Source organism: Miscanthus floridulus, chromosome 1, assembly GCF_019320115.1.
Source record: "Miscanthus floridulus cultivar M001 chromosome 1, ASM1932011v1, whole genome shotgun sequence".
Classification (NCBI taxonomy): domain Eukaryota; kingdom Viridiplantae; phylum Streptophyta; class Magnoliopsida; order Poales; family Poaceae; genus Miscanthus; species Miscanthus floridulus.
Genome location: NC_089580.1, coordinates 143,907,658 through 143,913,657, shown reverse-complemented (window position 1 = coordinate 143,913,657; position 6,000 = coordinate 143,907,658).

The following is a 6,000-nucleotide window of genomic DNA, read 5'->3' as shown; positions in this document are numbered from 1 at the left end:
TGAGGCACCCCATGATCCGCTGAACCCCCTTTATGTTCTGGATCGGGCCCATCCTTATGATGGCTGAGATTTTCTCTGGGTTGGCTTCGATGCCACGCTCGGAGACAATGAAGCCGAGCAGCATGCCCCTCGGGACCCGAAAAACACATTTTTCGGGATTGAGTTTGATGCCATTTGCCCAGAGTTTCGCAAAGGTTCGTTCGAGGTCAGTGACAAGGTGGTTAGCCCATTTGGACTTAACTACGATGTCATCGATGTAGGCCTCAACGGTCCGCCCGATGAGGTCCCTGAAGCAGTTGAGCATGGAGCGCTGGTAAGTTGCCCCAGCGTTCTTCAGACCGAATGGCATTGAAATGTAGCAGAACGATCTGAACGGGGTGATAAAAGACGTTGCGAGCTGGTCGGACTCTTTCATCGCGATCTGGTGGTAGCCGGAATATGCATCAAGGAAGCAGAGGGTTTCACACCCTGAGGTAGAATTGACTATTTGGTCTATGCGTGGCAAAGGAAACGGGTCCTTTGGACATGCCTTGTTGAGGCCCGTGTAGTCAACACACATCCTCCATTTCCCGCTCGTCTTTCGCACAAGAACGGGATTTGCTAACTACTCTGGGTGGTGTACTTCCCTGATGAACCCAGCAGCCAATAGTTTTGCTATCTCTTCGCCAATGGCCCTGCGTTTTTCCTCGTTGAAGCGGCGTAGGCGTTGCTTCATCGGCTTGGAGTCTGGGTGGATTTTCAAGGTATGCTCGGTGACCTCCCTCGGGATGCCTGTCATATCCATGGGTTTCCATGCAAAGATGTCTTTGTTCTCACAGAGGAAGTCGATGAGTGCGCTTTCCTATTCGGAGGAGAGTGCGGTCCCGATGCGGACCTTTTTGCCCTTGGAGCTGCTGGGGTCCATGAGGACCTCCTTGGATCCTTCCGTTGATTCAAACGATTCGGACGACCTCTTTGTGTCGGGCGCTTCTTCAATGACCTCCTTCCTGAGGGTGGCGAGCTCTTCGGAGGCGACGACTGCTGTCGCGTGGCCGCAGCATTCGACTTCGCACTCGTAAGCACGACAGAAGGAGGTGCCGACGGCGATGACCCCGCGGGGACCTGGCATCTTTAGTTTGAGGTATGTATAGTTGGGGACAGCCATGAACTTCGCATAGCATGGACATCCGAGGATGGCCTGGAAGGTTTTGGGGAACCCTACCACGTCGAAGGTGAGGGTCTCAGTCCTATAATTGGACTGATCCCCAAAAGTGACAGGCAGATCGATCTGCCCTAGCGGTATGGCCTGTCTACCAGGCATGATGCCATGGAAAGGCGCTCGGATGGGGTAGAGGTTCATTCAGTCGACACCTATCTCGTCGAGTGTCTTGACATACATGATGTTAAGGCCGCTACCTTCGTCCATTAGTACTTTCGTGAGTCGCTTTGGGCCGATGATCGGATCAACAACAAGCAGGTACCTTCCTGGGTGTGGGACGGTATTCGGATGGTCGGTTCAGTCGAAGGTTATGGCAGATTCTGACCACCGGAGGAAGGCGGGTGTGGCTGGTCCAGTCATATAGACCTCGCGACGTGCGACCTTCTGGCGGCGTTTGGAGTCGTAGGCCACTGATCCTCTGAAGATCATGAGGGTGCCATTCGGTGTTGGGAAGGCATCGTCCTTCTCCTCGGTGTCATCTGTGGGGGCAGGTTCCTTCCCCTGCTCCCCTTTGTTGAGGCATCCAGACAAGTATTTGCGCATGAGGCCACAATCCTTGTACAGATGTTTGGCCAGGAAAGCTTGGTTTGGGTATGGCCCCTCGAGCATTTTCTCAAAGTGGTTCAGAGCGCCCTCTGTGGGCTTTCGGCCACCCTTGTGGTCGGCAGTGGCCATGAGCGAGTTGTCACGCCGTTGCTTCTTATTCTTTCTTTTGGCAGGACAGTTGGAGGCGTCTTCGCCGGTGTCCTCGTCCCGCCTCGCCTTGCCATTGGAACGGTAGAAGATGGCTCCAACCGCCTCCTCTCCTGAGGCGTGGCTGGTGGCGATGTCTAGGAGTTCCTTGGTGGTCCGTGGGCCCTTGCGCCCCAGCTTGTGAACCAAAGACTCATAGGTTGTCCCGGATAGGAAGGCTCCTATCATGTCGGCATCGATGATGTTAGAGAGCTCGTTGCACTACCGGGAGAAGCACCGGATGTACTCGCGGAGGGTTTCATCGGCCTTCTGGCGGCAGTTCTTGAGGTCCCATGGGTTTCTAGGGTGTTTGTACGTGCCTTGGAAGTTCCCCACAAAGATCTCTATCAGATCTGCCCAACTTTGAATGGCGTTGGACAGTAGGTGCTCCAACCACGCTCATGCCGAATCGGCCAAGAATAGTGGGAGATTGCGAATTATGAAATCGTCATCACTCGCACCACCGGCTTGACATGCAAGCTGATAGTCTTCAAGCCAAAGCCCGGGGTTTGTTTCCCCAGAATATTTAGGGATGTTGGTAGGCGGTCGGTACCTTGGTGGGAAGGCAGCATTGAGGATGTATCGGCTGAAGGCCTAAGGGCCTGGTAGGTCGGGGCTCGGGCTCCGGTCCTCACCGCTGTCGTAGCGTCTGCCACGTTGGGGATGGTAGCTGCGGCGGGCTCCCTCTCCTGCATCGCCGTGGGTGCGCCTGCGGGCATCGATGGTGCTGCGCACATCGCGGTCGTGGCTGAGGCGCTGATGTACCAGGACAGCGGTGCGCTACCTACCGCCTGGCAGTGTCTAGTGAACGGACGCATCCTTGGTGGGACGCACCGAGGGTGTGCGCTGGCTGGCGTCGGGCTCGCGTCGTCGAGACAACGAGCTTTCCGCCTGCTACGCCGCCGCACGCTCAAGCAACGTGCGAATTTCTTGGTGGGCTCGACGATCCTCGGATGTCGCGGCCTCTAGGAGGCTGTGCAGCAAGGCCGTCGCAGCGACGATGTTTTGGCTCGCCCGAGCGAAGTGAGGGAGGCTCCCGTCATCGGTGAGGATCCTCTGGTGTATAGTGCGGGCTGTGGCACGTGCGCGTCCGCTGTCTTCGCGGCGTTCGATCTCGCGATTGATGTCCGCGTACTCCCGGACGAGCCCTTATCTGGCCTCATCGATCTCCAGCTTGTGGGCTCTCAGCTGCTCCATCCTCAAGCGAGATAGGGCCGCTGTCTCCCCCCAGACCTGCTGTCAGGGTTGCTTGTCGGGGTGGCCTCTTCCCGGAGATGCTTTCAACGTGCCCCTCGGGGGTTTGCGCCATGAAGCATTCCCGAGAAGGGTGATGGCTCCCCCTGCTGGAGTCAGAGCTGGAGGACGATCCTGACTCCTCCATGAGGAGCCTGTGGAGAGTCTCCATATCGTGTTCAATTGTCCCCATGAACTCGCTGTCCGTGGACAGCTAAACCATGCGTAGTGCCAGAAAGTGGCCAGTGGTCGCCGCGGCGTTGCGGAGACCAAACGGAAACGCTATCGGGGCGCTCCGCACGTGGCATTCTAGAGAGAGGGTGATGCAGCGCGGGGCCTCCCTAGATGACTGGGGTCCAAGGGAGTCGCCGGGCTGGCCCTCAAGCCTCCGGTGGCTAAAGCTGACGGAGGGGAGAGACTGGACGGCCGTGTGGGCCAGCGCCAGCTCTCCTCCTAGTGTAACGATGAAATCTAGGTCACCGAAGCACACGTATGCGCCTGGGACCCAGCTGATTGCGTGGTTGGCCATCCGAGGCCTAATTTGGAACGCGTAAAGGTCCCTACCTGACGCACCAACTATCGGTGTTTCATACAAGCATCAGCAAGTAAATTTATAGTGATGCGCGTTAGGTTCGGATGGTGTGCTAAAGGACACAAGATTTATACTGGTTTGGGCTGAATGTCCCTATGTCCAGCCTATTGCTGCTCGTGTTATTAGCATCGAAAATGGTTCGTAGTAGGGGGTACAAATGGTCGAGAGAGGGACTGGTCCCAAGTCTCTGATGGAAGGGTCGTAAGGATGCCAAGAGCTTGGTAGCAGCTTGACTGTGTGTGATGTATGTTGTGTTGTCAAAAGTTCGTCCCCTTGTTAGAGGAAGCACATCCTCTTTTATAGATGAAGGGGACAGCTTTACAAGTAAGAGGGCAAGGGTGCGTACGCTACCCAGCCTTGTTCACGTCTACTAAGCCTTGTTGTCTATTCCGGCAGGTGCGAGAGGATGGTAAGCGTCTACAATACTATCGATGCCACTGTAGAATGTCAGGATGGCTACAGAGCACTGCTCCGCGTAGGGTATGGACTCTGATATAGTAGTTTTGACTTATGAGCCTTGCCCAACCTTGCTCCGCACGCCTTCTGGTTCCTATGAGTCCCCGTCGGAGGGACACGGGGTCGGGGTCCGAAGTAGCGCTATTGGCAAGGCCTTCTGATCGAAGAGGGCGTCCAGAGGCTGAAGTGAGTGCTCTGATCTGGTAGACCTGAGGGGTCGTGAAGCGGGCGCTGCTCCCTTGGGACCATAACGTGGTGACAGCACATCCGTCATTTGTGGAGGACGTGAGTCCTTTCCTAGACCGTAGTGGTTGTCGTATGTCTATGTCGGGTTCTGTGTCCGAGGGCTGAAGGCGGCGTCTACAACTCTGTAGGATGAGGAGCACGCGCCCGCAACACTATTCAGGCTCTGCTACGCCTAGAAGGGTCTAAAGCACCCATCCCGTTGTTCCCTAGCAGTACTTTTCCTGTCGGGGCGCAGGGTATGGTTCTCGAAGCCGTGGTTGACCCGAACATCTTGTCCTACCCTATACCTATCATCATGAGGGAGCGGGGAGAGGTTGTCAGGCGAGACAAAACCAGTCTTTGGACATCGGGTGAGGCGAGGTCCGTCCTCAGACGTCGGGCGAGGCAGAGTCTAGCCTTTATCCCTCGGGCAAGACCGAGCCCAGCCCTCGGGGGTCGGGCGAGGCGGAGTCTATCCTTAAGCCCTCAAGCGAGGCGGAGCTGGCCCTTATCCCTTGGGCGAGACCGAGCCCATCCCTCGGGGGTCGAGCGAGGCGGAGTCTATCCCTAAGCCCTCGGGCGAGGCGGAGCTGGCCCAAGGGCGTCGGACGAGGCGGAGTCTAGCCCTTAGCCCTCGGTTGAGGCGGAGCTGGCCCAAGGGCGTTGGGCGAGGTAGAACCAAACTCCCGTCATTTAGGTAAGGAAAGCAGCGGCGTCCTTGTCCGTCTGGGAGTTTTTAACGTTCGATGATTATTGGTTTCACCTCCTGAGGTACCCTGATGTTAGGTCCCCGATAGTATGCTCACAACAATAAGTTAAGTGGTGCTGCCAAACACATTGACATAAAGTATTATGTTGTGAAAGATAAAGTCTGGGATCATGTCATAAGTCTTGAGCATATAAGTACCGAAAAGATGCACGCGAATCCACTTACAAAAGGCTTACCACCCAACGTGTTCAGTGAACATGTAGCTAGCATGGGTTTAAGGGAAAGCCTAAAATTTCTAGACAAAAGAAGGCCCAAAGTTAAGTATCTATTTCAGAACAGAGTGGTGTGTTGTAGCTGTTAAATCTATTGACAGTTGACCGTGACGATGAAACATGCTCTATGCGCTAATCTGTAATGGAATGAACAAAACTAAATGATATGAAATTGAAAGATGATAGTGAGATCAAGGGAGAGAATGTTAGTTGATCTCTAACGGCCTATTGGGTCCTTGGATCTGTGCTCTGATCAGGGGCGCCCAACCCTAATATGGTTGGTGGGCCCCTATCGCACAGCACTATAAAAGATAGGTGTAGATCACGGCTCTAACTATGAGGTTGACCTGAGCCACCGTAACCACTGATAGAGAAACACTAATCCAATCTAAAGAAGAGTGCTGCCAGCGACGGGAAGCTCCATTGACTCCGCCGTCGCCTCTGCATCGTCTCCACCACGCTGGACTCCACCGCGCCAAGCTCCCTCGACACCGGCGTCCACGAGGCTACGGCGCAACTGCACCAGGACGAACTAGAGGAACCCTAAGTAAGATGCTTACCCTGATTTATGTTTAAGAGGTAC